This window comes from Delphinapterus leucas, chromosome 3, assembly GCF_059928025.1.
Source record: "Delphinapterus leucas isolate spDelLeu-1000000601 "Yukka" chromosome 3, BTC_Dleu_Yukka2, whole genome shotgun sequence".
Classification (NCBI taxonomy): domain Eukaryota; kingdom Metazoa; phylum Chordata; class Mammalia; order Artiodactyla; family Monodontidae; genus Delphinapterus; species Delphinapterus leucas.
The window spans coordinates 66,956,011-66,972,244 of record NC_143131.1 but is presented as its reverse complement, the minus strand read 5'-3'; the positions used below and the strand labels follow the sequence as shown (position 1 = coordinate 66,972,244).

Below are 16,234 nucleotides of genomic sequence, written 5' to 3'. Positions count from 1 at the left end.
ACATCACAGCGATCAAGGATCTTCCAGCCCTTTGGGGTACTCACAGCCCTCTCCAGATTTTACAAGAGTGTACCCTTGAGTTCACCTCCTGGATTGGCAACCATTAATAGTTCATCCACTTAGAACTTCAGCTCCAGTATAGGTACCTAGAGATTCTCTCCAGAAGCCTCATTCCCTCTACACATCTCTGTAGTCTCTGTACTATCAAAGCCTCATTCAGAAGATGGATGTTTCTGTCTTCTCACTGAGGACACATTTAATAATCCCTTCTTTATAACACTTCTGCTGTCCTCGATAGTGACACCCACCAGAACAGACTCCAGATCTCCTTTCTATCTCTCAAAACTAGGGACTGGCAACCCTTCTTCCAGGAACTACCTTTGTAGTTCTATCATATGTGCAACTGCACCATATGTGCAACTAAATTACGCAAATTTTGGCATACAAACTTGGGGATTGAGTTTGCAATTGAGGGCAACCTGCCTGCCTTTGTTTCAATGAGAAAATGCCCTAGCCACAGGAGAGGCGAATCTACTTTTCTCTTAAGTGAGATTTGAGTATTTAAAATCACATATTTTTGGAATAGCATGGCCCCTAAAAGCAAGCCAACCTCTTCATCTGGTGCTCATCTGCTTCAAAATCTGAAAACTGGATCTATCTTGGTTTCCAACAGAGCATCTTCCTTAAAGCTTTCCAAGAATTATTCTGTCTCTGTGATTTTCACTTACTTACTGCCTATGGAATTTAGTCTTTTTTCTAACATGTGACTTCACTGTAGTCCATTTTTGACTGGAGTTTGATAAATCATCGTGGTTCATGACCTGTCATGACATTAATGACCATACTGTCATGAAGCAATAAATAAAGATGGTCAAATCAGGAAAGCCACCACTTCTTTTCTCAGACTCTCCATATAAACTCCTGGTGAATCTGGAGTCTGAGCCACCCTAATAGAGTTTCAGAAGTGTGGGTAAAGGACAGTGAGTTGAGTGTTTGGAGGTAACAGTCTCTCCTCAATGAAAGAAAGGCATTAAGTCAACTCGGCCCCCTAAATAGCTTTATAACATTTCATAAGAATTGTGAGTTCTCTGCTTTTAAAACACTAATCAGTGCCATTCCTGAAGAGTCCTCAAAAGAGGCAGGGTTTAAATGGTCCCAAAAGACAGTAATACTACTTCCCAGCTACTCTATTGAACTTGGATACTGAAGTGACCCTACCATCATTTTCTGAGATTTGCTTTTGGTGTCTTCCCTCTAAACACACAACAGACAGAATCTGAGAGTTCACTTAGTTCAACAGGGGGTGGGCAGGATGGAGCCTGTCATGAAGCCAGAACAGCCACATGTGAGGGAGCTCTATCTGGATCCTGGTGGGGATAAATAAGATGTCAGGAGATTTAAAAAGAAAAGAAGAGACAGCAAGTTTTGGTGTAATAAACTTCAATTCAAACAAGGCAGTGAATTCAAAAGCTGAGCCTGCTTAGACTGCATAGGCCTCTGTCAGGGCAGATAAGACATCCCTTGAGAGATGAGGCTAAAACTATTATGGGAAAGAGCCCAAAAGGCCTAAGGGGAAAGATTCTGAGGCAAAAAGCTCCAACTTGAGAGGAGGAGAGAGTTTGGAGGAGAGACTTTTAACCAATAGAGATAATTAAGGAGGAATTTCATGAAAAGAAAAAAAATATGATAAGTTGCTTGTAATTTTCCCAACATCTTCAACCCAGAAAAATGTGGTTGGTGTGTTTGGCATTCTTGCCATCTGCATATTCCTTGGAGCATGACACGGAGCTTGGAGGCAGAAAGAGGCAGACGGCCTTCTGTCAAACACACAGGAATGTCGTGGCCAAGTGGTTCAGGGAGGGTTGGGAGCAACATTGTAAGCTTCCTTTGTAGCGCTCTAATTTTTTAATCCTTCTTTTTGTAAGAATCATATAGAGAATAGCATCTATTTTAACCCCAGAATTCACTGAGAGAGAAGCCAGTGCCAAAGCCAGAACTACCCATTATGGACCACAGATGCATTTCTTATTAAATAGCAGCTCTATCATCCAAGCCATTTTGACCTGGGAAAGGGGTATTTGCAATGCTGCATCCCATGTAAAAACTCAGCCTTCACTGCAGGAATGGGGAGAATCATAGCACAGAACCTTGGTTATTATCTATAGCCTATGACTACAACTACTTTTGTTCCTCAATACTCAATATTCTCGATATTCAATCATCTAAATACTCATATAAATTTGACTGCTGTCTGAAGGTTCTCCAAGACTGTCATTATAAAGCAGAAACAAATGCCCAGTTTTCAGGCAGGACTTTTCTTCAAATAACAAGTCTGTTTCTGCAAGTTCAGTTCAATGAGCATCTATCCTGAGAAGGAGGGCATTTTACACAAAATTTCCTTGTGTTCTTCAGAACATGATAGGCTATGCTGCAGTAACAAATAAACCCTAAAATCTCAGTGGCTTAACAAAACAAAGATTCTTTTCTCTCTCAGGTAAGTCTGATGTGGGTGGGGCAAATTTTCCAGAGGAGCTATTGTTCATTTGATAATTCAGGGATCCAAGTTTCTTCCACCTTTCCTTAAGCAGAGGACAAGAGATGGAGGAAGAACATTGACTCTTAACTTGTACTCACAGTCCATTGAACTAAATTGGTCACACAGCCTTAACTGCAGGGAGGAGAGCAGATTTAGAGAAGCACAGGAAGTATTTAGTTTGTACTAACTGTCTTTGCCACATTCACATTCATACAGTTATTCATCTGAAGCCAGGTGAGGTTAGGCTTGATGGAGCGTCAAGGATAATTCACGGGCTGGCTCTCTATGTAGGTGGCTTAGGAGGTCATTTCTGCAGGATGAGATGCGAAGGGGGGAGCTAGGAGAAGACTAGTGCTTGCTCCCTTACCCTGTGCCTAAAATTACTACACTACTCTATCACTTGAGTTCAAGACATTTAAGGTTGCTTTTACTTTTTTGTTTTTTAAACCAGTTTATTGAAGTATGACTGACATACAAAAAGCTGCAAATTCTTAATATATACAGCCTTTTCAGTGCATCTTTTCTCATTTCTGTGCCCCAGAAATGTGTGCTGTGACCTCTCACCTAGACTATGAAGTTCTCATAAAGGTATTTTTATCCAGGGATGGTTGTTAAATCAGTGTTTGTGTGAGGGGACAAGGGCTGGGACCTCCTATTCTGCCATCTTGCTGACGTCACTCAAGGCTGCTTTTAAAATACAAATATTATCTAAAAGGAACACACTTTGAGCTAGAAAATTTACCATATTAGGACTCTCAAAGGGACAAATGAGAAATGAAATTCCTCCTGGGTATAAGGCCCCCAGGCTCACCTCCTGCTACAGTCCCCAACCTTGATCACCCAAGGGCACAGACAGCTGACCTCAGGAGGAACCACTTGCAGATGAATGGTGGTCCATCCCACACTCTCACTGACTTGACATCAAGCCATTAACAAATTATCTGGAGCTGGTTCACGAGTTGATCTTATCAGACACTTTGCTGGCCTCTGAAGACGTAATAAAAATGAAGTAGTAAGTTAGACTGGGAAGCAGCATGTCATGGTAGTAAGCGTATGAGCTGTCAGTCAAACAGACCTGGGCTTATATCACGAGTTCAACTAATTATTAGTGATATGAGTTGGGCAATTTGCTCAGTGTATATGAGTCTCACGTGTAAAATGGGAATAATATCCTCTAATATTTCTTGGAGATTGTTTTGAGGAGAAAATCATGTCAAGATTCTGGCTGAGAGAAGGTACTCAATGGATATAAATTCCCTTCCAGATTACTCTGGGACAGAAGGAGACAGGGAAAAGTTTAACCCTTGTAAACCAGCATGAGACTCGAAGTGGAAGAACATGAGGACACATTGGGTGACTAGGTACGTGGTCACAATGTGAAGGGACTGCAGGAAAAGAGGAAGGAGAGGAAAGAACTCAGCACACACTTGGCCAAGTTCACAACTTGGGGCAGATCAGTCTGCACTTCAGTCTGATTCTCATTCTCATTCATCATGCATTTAGTGACAACTGGTAGAAATGATGATAAACTACAGAATAACCATGAAGCTCACTAAAACATTTACAGAGGCTTTTGGCTCTATATTTGTATATATCTGATCTTTAATATCCCACATAGTGTGATGACTCTGGGACACACCTCAATGTCAATCACTAAGAAAATGAGAAAGGCACCTTGATCACCAAAATAAGGCTGGCTCAAGAGAAAAGAATTTACTTCCCAGACTTAAAGATCCCATTTTTCTCACAGTGTCTTAAATTATGCAAACACAGGGAAACACTCCTAACTAAACAGTGTATTGGCTTAGTTTTCAAATCAAAATTTCGTAAAGTATTCCAGGAAATACTTCCAGGGCCTCTGAAAAATATTTAAAAATATCCTGTTCTATGACACCACTTTTGCTAAACATTACACAAATCAGAGAATTGCTGAAGGAAATAATCCCATTTTTGAAGTAAACTTTCATTATACAGTAATACACTTGCTCCAGAAAAATCAGTTAGCCAAAACAGCTGTTCCCAATGTAATAAAAAATAAAATATTTACAAGGCTTCAAGTTGACTGTATTTAGGCATATTAGATTTTAACTACGATCAAATCATGATAGCCTTTTGTACTGGAGGTAGAATTTTTTTCAGTTGATTAGTTCAAAAACTAATCTATGATTGGCTTTCTTACAAGAATCTGCCCTGTTGCAGAATTATACAGGAATCTGTGGAAGGCAAATAAAAATAATAGTTCCCTAAAACAGTATGGAGGCTTATCAAAAGACTAAAATTCCACTCCTGGGCATATATCCGAAAAAAACAGAAATATTAATTTGAAAATATACATGCATCCCCAATGTTCACAGTAGCATTATTTATAATTGCCAAGACATGGAAACAACCTAAGTGTCCATCAACAGATGAATGGATAAAGAAGCTGTGGTATACATGTACAATGGAATACTACTCAGCCATAAAGAATAATTAAGTTTTGCCATTTGCAGCAACGTGGATGGACTTGGAGGACATTACGCTAAGTGAAATAAGTCAGACCGAGAATGATAAACACTGTGTGACATCACTTATATGTGGAGTCTAAAAAATACAACAAACTGGTGAATATAACATGAAAGAAGCAGACTCCCCAGATACAGAGAATAAACTTGTGGTTACCAGTGGTAGGGGCAGTATAGAAGTGGTGGAGTGGGAGATACAAATTACTGGGTATAAGACGCTAAGGGATATACCGTGCAACATGAGGAATATAGCCAATATTTTGTAATAACTGTAAATGGAAAGTAACCTTTAAAAAATTATATAAAAATAAAAAATTTTAAAAAAGAATAGTTCCCTAAAATGCAGATTAAAAGTACCTACAAAGTAGACTGAAAAAAAAGTATGTTGTAGTGTAGATAGTTTTGCATATGCCTCTCACTAGACACAATGTTGTGGAATAATGCAAGTCCTTTAAGCACTGCTTAAAGCCCAGAGTGGAATCTTTGAGATGCTTGCTAAAAATCAAGATAAAAGCAAAAAATCTGCTTTCTCCAGAAACAATGGATTCATGATCAGATTTAATAGTTCGGCTTCATCATTAATAAGCTATGTAGCACTGAAACAGTTAATTAGCTTCTTTGATTCTTTTATTCCTTATCAATAGAACAAAAATAATATGTCCTTCACAGGACTGTTGTAAGACGAAGTATAGTCATCCCTTGGTATCTGCAGGGGATTGTTTCCAGGACCCCTGCAGATACCAAAAATCTGAGGATGCGCAAGTCCCTTATATAAAATGGCAAAGTATAATTGGCCCTCTAGATCTGCAGGTTCTGCACTTTGGGATTGAGGTTACCACAAATCAGGACCCCATTAAAATCATAAGAGGTGGTAATAAATAAGAATGACCCCTCTCCCAGTCTTTGAAGGAATGTGTGACAGTTACTCAGTAAGTTTTGCTGGTTTCTCTTGGGTGCCCAGTGAAAGGACACCAGACATACATGCAGTCAGCCTCAGATTGTGGCTGTCCACAATTGAAGGCTTTTGGCTTAAGTATCAGCGAAATCTTTTTAATTCTGTGCCATCTAGGGAGCCGCAACTTAAAACTACTTGTGATTCTCTTTGGCTCTTATGATATTGAGTAGGCGAGTTCTTGATGCTTGGGTTGGTTCTTGGTGAATGGTTGTTTTTGTTTATTTTGGCTTGCGTGTTTTTGTCCTGGAAATAAAGAATACATTGCATATATCTATCATAGTTCAAAACTCACCCCAACAAACAGGTACCTTGTTTTATTACTATTGTCTACTTGTTGTCTGCCCTTCCTGGCTGGTTCTTGCAAATTTTCCCTGACAGTCCCAACTGTCTATTTCCCCCTCCACTGGATCCTCCTTGGACAAAAATCAAAATAATTTATGTGGAAAAAGGCAACAAAGGCTCAAGGGATAAAGTGATAGACTAGAAATATTTATCTAAGTGCTGCTCTGCCATATTTCTTACAGTGAATCTCCCCCACTAGCCCACAGCCTTTGAAAACTGGTTGTTCAAGTCCCTATGCTGGGAATCTTTCTGTCTAGTTTGAGGCGTAAGACACATTCATAAATAACCACAACACAATATTAATAATGTCTTGTATTTTATAATCAATTTCAATACTCTGGTGTTTCATGATCTCTTTGATCCTTACAAACATCCTGAGAGGGAATTATGGTATTATTCCCACTTTACAGATGAGGAAATAGAGACCCCAAGGAGTTAAGGAACTTGGGCAAAGCCAGACAACAAAGAAAAGAGAAAGTCTGAAATGGAGTTTGATCTCCCACTCCTAGCCCGGTACCTACAAAAGTCCCACACAAGCTCCCCAGCAATCCATTCTAATGACAACAAACTGGCACAGGGACATGGAGAGGAGAGAAATGACTTCCAGCTTGAGAAAGTGTCATCTAGGGAGCTGCAACTTAAAACTAACAAAGACCTGCTTACTCATTCTTCCATAAATATATATCTTATGTTCCCAGCCAGACTCTAAGTCTGTGGGGCAGCCCTGGGTCGCAGTAATAACAGTATGATAGTTATTTTTTGAGAAGCGATTAATACCATACACATTGCAAGGTAGAATATAAACATACACAGTCTTAATTAATTTTCACAATAATCCTATAAGGTAAGGATCATCACACCCATTTTACAAATGATTACACTGAGGTACAGAGAAATTAAATCATTTGCTTGGGGTTATACAACCTGCAAGTGACTGGCCCCAAATGTCATCACCATAGCTCCCATGAGCTACACTTACCACCACTCAATGCTAAGAGCCGAACACACAGTGAGCTGTACAAATGCTTGACTGAAGCATAAGAACTGGGCCTGCTCACTGAGACATATGAAGATTAATGCAGAATGCTGTGTTTTAGTCACACAAAGTTATTTATTTGCTGAGAGATGCTCGAGGAACCACTGTGCAGTTCTACTTTGTAGACACAAGAGGAGTAGTACATATTGAATAGTTTAGGGTTAAAAAAATGTGGAGAAACTGTGCCAGGCAGAAAAAAGATGCCATTATTCCTCAGTAGTAGCACAGGACAGACTGAAGGGCTCCCTACCTATTGCCCTTCTCTCTTCCCCTACCTTGGCAGTTCACATTCCCCAGCCTCTCAGTACTCCAAGGACCGGCAGAATGTGGAGAATAAGGAAGGAGATTTGGGCTCTAAGAGTTTTAAGAACTCACATGTTTTCTAAGAAATGTTATGGAAACACATTCCTTCATTTCAAAAAGGACATATTCCTTTCTCTAGGGTCACATTGGTTCAATTCGATAAACTGCTCTACTGGCCCCCTACAGTCCTATGATTCATTTTACATATAAAGCATTAATTGCTGTTATTTCAATACTGCTGGCTCTTATGTTGTGCCAAGTGGTATGGGCCTGTACATTTGTGGTTTAACTCAGTCTTCTGTTTATTTCCATTGTTGGCACTATTTAAATGGTTATACTAGCATTCAGATTTAGATGGAAAGCAAATTAACCTCCTCTTTATTGTTTATGATTACCACTGTGCCTTGTTTTACATATATCTGGGAATAAGGGGAGTGTGATTCTTTTCTAGTCTTCCTCCAGAAAGTTGATACTGTAATTGAGAGCCTGGCTAATAGTCACTGTCCGTGAGGAAACCAGGGCTTTGTGCTGGGTCAGCTTATGGTCAGCCTTCTGTTCAGCAGAGACCCCAGTCTGGGGGGTTGAAAGCTTTTGTGGCCCCAGACTGACCATGGATGGAGTGCTTAGTTTTCAAAGCATAACCTTCCTGAAGTATATGAAATCTATGTAGGCTTGTAAGGTATATAGTTGGAAACTGATCTTCATGTATTGTCACATATATCAATAGTACTCAGGACATATACACTACCAAACGTAAAATAGCTAGCTAGTGGGAAGCAGCCGCATAGCACAGGGAGATCAGCTCGGTGCTTTGTGACCACCTAGAGGGGTGGGATAGGGAGGGTGGGAAGGAGGGAGACGCAAGAGGGAAGAGATATGGGAACATATGTATATATATAACTGATTCACTTTGTTATAAAATAGAAACTAACACACCATTGTAAAGCAATTATACTCCAATAAAGATGTAAAAAAAAAAAAAAATAGTACTCAGGACCCTTCCATAGGTTAGTAAATCCCTCCGTAGAAGAATGCGCAGTAAATGTTAGCTATAATTACTATTATGATTTCACAAGGATCCTTTTGCTCAATGAGGAAGCTGAGGCATTAAGAAAACAAGTAACTGGAATTTTAGTTCTCAGATTCTGTGTCCATTATGAACTTGAGAATCCCAGCGCTTAGCACTTCCCCTCCGTCTTGGAGTAGCTACTCAGAGAACAAAGAATAGAACCACACCTGCCCTCAGCGCTTCCACTTTTATTGATTAATATACAGCCTTGGGTCCCTAGTCTTTTAGGATTTATGGATTTTTTTCCCCCTGAAATCCAACTAACATGTTATAAAAGGAAAAGCCAAGCGATTGATAAATTAGAGGCCCATTGCTGTTACTGAAGTGTTGAGCCTTGTTTTGGTATTTGAAGTCATAATGCAGGTTGAAAATTAATTAGAAAAAGGAATTTATGTAAGGCATATAGAAAAAATGCTATAGCTATATAAATCTTCCCTATAAAAATGCAGTTAAAAGAGTCCAAAAGGAAGGTCTGTCAAGTATTTGAACGGTGCTTTTTAAATAATAAGAGATAGGAGTAGAATATCAGAGCAAGATTTGGTTTCTAGGAAGTCCCTAACTAATCAGAGTCCACAAAACCAGAACAGCCCTGGTTTAATGGGCAAAGATTGTGATTTTCCTCAAAATCTGAACAAACAGTCCCACTCTGATACAATGTGGAAGTCTGCAGGTCTCTGGCTTCCTTTGGAGAATCCTGAGGAAATGTCGCCAAATAATGCAAAGGCTACCTTTGTCTGAATACTAACGTTCATTTACATCACAAAAGCCCACGACCTAATCCCAATCCAATAAGCAAACTACTCCAAACCCCAGGAAAACTTGAAAACAAAAGTATTTGAAAAAGCCAATATCTAGGCAGCATTTCCTGGAAAAACTACAAAGATTAAATGCTTTCAATCCATTGAAAACGAGCCTGTTCCCAGATTTTACCTCCTTGGTTACATTCAGAATAGCCACGTATGTATCCTTCTCCAGGACAGGGGTTTGCTTTAATTTTCTATAGCCTTGGGCTTGATTACAAAGAAAAAAATAAATTAGGATTTTTTTTTTTTTTAATGAGGATATTTTTCCCTTTCCTTCAGAAGTATGGTTTATGGGGCCTTGGATACTCTCATCTTTCCAGTTCAAGGAACATAAACTCATAGCTCAGTTTTTTAAAAAAAGATACTGGCACTCAGATTGGCCGCAGCAGGGAAATTACAGAGCCTAAAGACCATCTTTGAATGTAGGAGGTTTTCTAGGCGGGACATGAATCCACTGGTGATTTATAAACAAATAAGGCAAAAGGGATGCTAATCTAGAAACTCTACTCTGATACCAGTAATTGTTCGGTTATTTGCTCCACTGCATTGCCAATCTGGTATAAGTAGAAACTGTCTTACAATGTCAAAGGCATCAGTGGCACCAAGTTAAAATCAAGACTCATCCAAGTAGCAGCTAACTCCCTTTTTACTACTTATGTACTTATGTATGGTTCACTTCCTTCCACAGGCCAAAGTGCCAAAATCAATTTTCCCAGCTCATCTCCATCAGATCACAAGCTCCCCTTTGTCTCCTTTCTGGCTCCACTGCTCAGTCAGAGAAATCGATTCTCAAATTACTCCAATGATAAAATCTTTTTGCTGCTAGTAATTCTGGTGAGGCCTCACATTTGTTTTCAGAGTTTTTGCACATGTTGTTTTTAGTAACCCATTCCTGTCTTTCTTTCCTGGAGAAAACATTCATTTCTCTTTTTCATCTCTTCTTCAAGTCCCCCACCCCCAGCCCCACTCCACTTAATATCTTTATTTCTGTGGTTGTCCTTATGTTATGTATTCCAAACAAGGGGAATGTAATAAGGAAATCTGGTTACTCAGTGATGAAATAGTTTAGAAGCCAAATAGGGAACGGTAAGGTAACCCAGATATTAGCAACACAGAAAGTCACCACCACCCTGAATCAACACTGGATTAGCAGAGCCCAGAAGCGAGTCAACCTGGAACCACAGCAACCCATCCAACAGGATGTGGGCCATGGAGAAGACAGTGTCACTGCTGGAAACATCAGCCAAGGCAGAACCAGGGCAAAACACCCTGGCTCCCCTCGCCCACCTTCCAATCTCCCATCAGCCTGTCCTTGGCTGAACTCAGCTGGAACCTGGGAAATGCAGTCTACATGGGTCAGCCTCCCAATCCCAGAGAAGGACAAGGAATGACTATGAGAGCAAAGAGGCCAAGTCCCAAAGACACCACCTACATAGTCCACATAAAGAATAACACCTCATAACTTGTCCACTCTGAAAGTTTAATTAAAAGTCATAAATGGACCTTGGAGTTAGACAGGGCCATTCCTTGTCAAGGCCCTTCCAACTCTAACGTTCTGTGATTATTCATTTCTAAGACATAAAGAAGTAGCCCTTCTTGTTCCCAGTGACACCACTCACTTGGCACATTTCCTGCCCTGTGTTAATCAAAGATTCCTTCAAAAATATTTGAGAATCTGCTAACCACCGTGCCAGCTACCATGGGAAATAGATAGGAGGACAAAGTCCTTAAAATATCATTGGGGTGATTAGACAGTACAGATAAATTACTAGAGTAGAATAGTGGTTCACAGGTATCAAAAGGTGGATAAGAAAAGCCAAATGAGCAGGGGCCAAACCTGAAGGAGCAGCTTTGGCAGAAGTAGGGTTTATGCTGGTTGTGGAGGAAGGATAGAATTTGGTTTGGTAGAAAGCAGCAGCTCAGGAAGAACTGTGGCGACAGATAACACTGACTGACTTACATTTTAGAAAAAGTTTTTCCACAGAAATTCATCTGTTTTTATTATTGTACTTCCCCCTTCTTTAGAAATCAACATGCTGCCAGATTTTAACATCTCCACAATACCTAGGGTTGTGCCAGGTTCTTGGCTGGTGACAACTACCTGATAATACCACAATTACAGTTCAAGTTTACTAGGAGAGCATGGCTGCATTAACTTCCCATGGGTTTTTGTATCACTTCTTTTTTTTTACAGATTTACTCTATCTCTGCTGTTCCACACCTAGTCAGTCAAGAGTATTTACTGACCAGACTAAATTGATGTGGAATACTGCCAACCCAAGGGACACTATTCTGTGCATATACTATCTGACAGCTTACAGCATTTGACACTGTTGACCTTTCTTTTCTAAACACGCTTCCTCTTGCCCTTCTTGACACCATGTCCTCAGGGTTTCTTGCCCACTCTCTAGCATTCATTCTCAGCCTCTCTGAAGCACTCTTCACCTTCTACCTGTATTTTAAATGCTGCTTCAGGGATCTGGTCTCAAGATTCGTCTCTCCTTATGCTATTTACTTTTCAAGTGACCTCATTGCCCACCCATGACTTCAGCTACCTCTGTACACATCTATGACCCCCAAATTTATAGCTTGAGTCCCAACTTCTCTCCTGAGATCCTGACCAAATATGCAACTGGTAACTGGGTGTCTCTAACTGAATGGGAATTCAATGTCACAACTAAGCCCTGTGGGTTGTACATTCTAAATATTTCTCTAACCCACCTTCTTTTATTCCTACTGTCATCATATCAATGAATTATCATTTCTTGTCTGGACTTCCTGCTGTTGTGTCCCTTCCTCCAACCTTACCCTTTGCTGGTCTCACTGCTGCCTGACCTTCCTGAAATGCAAAGCTGATCACTTTACTCCTCTGCCAAATTATGCTTGGAAAGTTTGTGTAGCCAGTCTCCAACCTTTGCATCCCAACATTTTCAGGGCCTGGGGTAGGAACAGACATGGAGGTCCACTACCATACACCTTACTATCTGAAACCTATTAATCAAACTAGCAAGCTGTTAAGTATATTCTATTTTCTTTATTGACAAATATAATTTCATAACTTAGAACGCCTCATCCAAACATATACTTCTCAGGACTGCAACGTTCCCTTCCAGCGCTTAGCTGCACAGGAAGAGACTTCCCCTGACCCAGGGTCCTCCTCCTTTATCCTCTCATCCCTGGCTCCATTCAGCATGGCAGGTGTCTCATGTACGTATGAAGACACTCCAGCCCACAATCTCAACTGCTGCCCGCATTCCTCCAAACAACTACCCCTTCCCTCTCCCTCAGGCCTAGAAGATGCACACAAATGTCCTCAGGAAGACAGGCCCAGAGAAGAGGCTAAGCAAACCTGGAATTACAGGAACCCAGGTATCCTGAAAGGTCACCTGGTCTAAAAGAGAGAGGGCAACATGTTGTGGATAAGTCTATCCTCTTGGCCTTGCAAACTTCCCACCTTGTGTGGAAGGAACATAACTAGGCTCTATAAACATGATTTATACCATATTCTATTTTTCTATTTACTTATCTGTCTCTCTTTTTACACTGTGAGCTATTTAAAGGGACAGTATCTTTCTTCTTAATACTACACCTTTTCATTGGTGGTCTTCAAATTAGTTTACACATACCTCTGAGAGGATATGAAGACTGTCTGGGAGAAATACAGGCACCTGGACCAAAATTTCACGGGGATCAATTTGAAGGTCTTCAACTTTCATAAGTATATTTTTCGTAAAACTGATTTCCTGAGAACTCACCTATGTTTTTCATTTTCCATCCCAGATGCCCTTCTCTCTCTTCACCACATAAAAGTTAACCTCTCCTTGGGCTTCCCTGGTGGTGCAGTGGTTAAGAATCCACCTGCCAATGCAGGGGACATGGGTTCGAGCCCTGGTCTGGGAAGATCTCACATGCCGCGGAGCAGCTAAGCCTGTGAGCCACAACTACTGAAGCCCACATGCCTAGAGCCCATGCTCCACAACAAGAGAAGCCACCGCAATGAGAGGCCCTTGCCCCGCAACGAAGAGTAGCCCCCGCTCACCACAACTAGAGAAAGCCCGCGCGCAGCAACGAAGACCCAATGCAGCCAAAAACAAAATAAATAAATTTATATATTAAAAAGAAGTTAACCTCTTCTTCCATCCCAAGCCTTACTACCATTCATTACTCCCAAGGAAGGGTGGTACGTTACTCCAGGGAGCCAAGCAGTGTTTGTCAATTTCTGCCGTATACATGCTCCCACAATTTCAAGCTACCACCATGGGGGCTGATTTCAAGCTACAACATGTCACTGAGCTCAGAGCTGGGAAGATATGAGCAGAACTAACTCTTGCAAATTAGCACACCACTGTGCTATGACTACAAAAGATTTTAACAGTCACTCAAGTACTCCCTAACAGAATGAGGGGAGCAGAGATTATTTGCAACCCTAGCTCCAGCACTCAGGAGCCCCTGGCAACTTACTTTTCTGTATTTCTTCAACAGTATATTCTGTTAAATAGTACTTATGCTGCAATGTTATTTTGTAGAGTAAAAAGGTTAAGTATGTGAAAATGCATGCACAATACTTAACACAGGAGTTAGTAAATGTCAGTGGCCTTTCACTTCCATTTTCTCCCCTTCAGGTGGCTGCCTGCAATACTGGACAAAGTTAATTATGAAACAGAATGTCCCCCATTTCCTTCCCTTCTCTCCTGTCCTTCCCCCTTCTTCACTCCCCTGCCCTACTGTCCTGCTCTGAGCACAGGTCCCCAGGCCTTTCTGCGGAGTCCTGACAACCTGTGGCATCCATGCCATGGTATTCTCCAAAGGGCCCAGGCTTTGAATATTTCTCTCTTCTTCCTCCCAGCCAAAAGTCGGACATTCTGTTACCATTTTTTCAGTAGAGTTATGTGGTTAAGAGGTTTTGTAAAAGATGATATCATTCCTTGTCATTCATTAAGGGATGAAGGCATGGGTGGAAACAGACAAGCTGGACATGCACACGCCATAGTTTATTTTCTGGCTTTCAGAAAATAGAGTCTTGTTGCATGAGAGTAAAGTGCAAGACAAGACACTGGATTTTCCTTAAGTAATGAAATAAGATGTCAATGGAAAAATGTTACAACATAGTCTGTTGCACTGATTTACTATTGAGCCATAGATTGGCAAAATTATAGAGCTCTGTATACACAAGCAGGTAACAAACTTGGAAATGGGTCATACATTTTATAAATTATAAGAGTTTAAATTATAAGGGTATATCAGTGACCTGAGATTTTTAAGTTTTCTTGTAGATTAGGTGACATTTGGCCCTCTCAAATGGGAGACAGTTTTTTTTCCCCCAGAGCACTGTAACTGGAGAAAGACAAATCCTCTCATCACTGCTTACTAGCTATATAAACTTAGGCAAGCTTTTAAAGATCTCTAAAGCCTCAATTTTCTATCATAAATAGTAATATGTAAAATAGAGATAGTAACAGTACTTACAGTAAAAGCTAATATTTATCAGCTGTCAGGCACTATTCAAAGGACTTTACACAAATTAGTTTATTTTCATAATAAATTCAGTAAGGTAGGTGACTATTATTAGCCTCATTTTGTAGATGAAGAAACTAAAGCATTGAGAGCTTAAGCAACTTTACCAAGATCACACTATGGGTAAGCAACAGAGCCAAGATTTTGACACCAACTTTTTATTTCCAGAAACAACTTTATTATTAAGGCATACTGCCTTTCCTAAGCTTACTGAAGGTTTTCTTAAGGATTAAATGAGATAATCCATAGGAAGTATTTAGCAGGACGCCTGTCACCCTATACTCCAGGGTTTCCATTTTGCAAAGCTCTAAGGAACATCACTCATATTGTGTTCTCAGGAGTGCCCTACACATAAAATGAAACTCTAGAAGGGTGTTGTGCAAAGTAGCTACCCAACTGCTCTTCCAGATGATACTGAGTGATGATGACTTCATCAGATAACATACTCTGTCACTGTGCTTGTTCAAGTGTCATTCCTCCCCAACAAAGCATGTTATATGTACAAGTCACCTGGAAGAGCTTTTAAGGACATGTGAAAACAGAGTAGGAAAGCTGGGCTTCAGGATACCAATTAATAAGGGGTCAAAGTGCCAGACAGTGTCATCCCAAGCTTGTCAAATGGTATCCTGCCTCAGGGCAGCACAGTGAACGCAAAGGAGCTCTGGGAGCTATTCTGCATTACGAGGAAAACCATCATCCTCTCCACTTACAGAACACTGCATGACCTACTAACCTGACGTAATTCACCCTCAACATCAGGTCACACTACATTCCTTTTGATGGCATTAAATCTTTGTGAAGCTGGGTTTTCCACAGGCACTGTGATAAAAAGCAAGTACTGCAGGAAAATCAATGCAGAACAGGAAATGAGAGTGGCAACATCCAATCTGATTTCAAAGTTTGAGAAATTTAACAGTGTCCAACAAACACATAATCACATGGGTAAAACACTCTGGTTAAGAATGAAAAATATGTTTAATCTTTCAATGTATATGTATTATCTTTTCAAGCACCCACTAAACTGTTAGGACATAAATATGTATTAAAATATGTAGCCCTAACTACTTAATAAATGACAGATTCAGCTCCCATATTTCCATCATGAGTCATACCTGAATTACACCTGTGCATCCTCACTGTGCCATTAGGTATTTCTTTTGGCTTGAGAACCC

General features: G+C 40.4%; 1 protein-coding gene across 1 annotated transcript in view; it reads right to left on the bottom strand.

Annotated features, from left to right (window-relative positions):
- LOC111184682 (uncharacterized) overlaps positions 1 to 16,234 on the bottom strand; it is a 334,205-nt gene that overhangs the window by 84,030 nt on the left and 233,941 nt on the right. Inside the window, 1 exon segment of the mRNA XM_089909095.1 lies at positions 1 to 16,234. This exon segment is cut by the window's left edge and continues 84,030 nt beyond it; it is cut by the window's right edge and continues 81,398 nt beyond it. The gene's annotated coding sequence lies outside the window, so the exon portion shown is untranslated.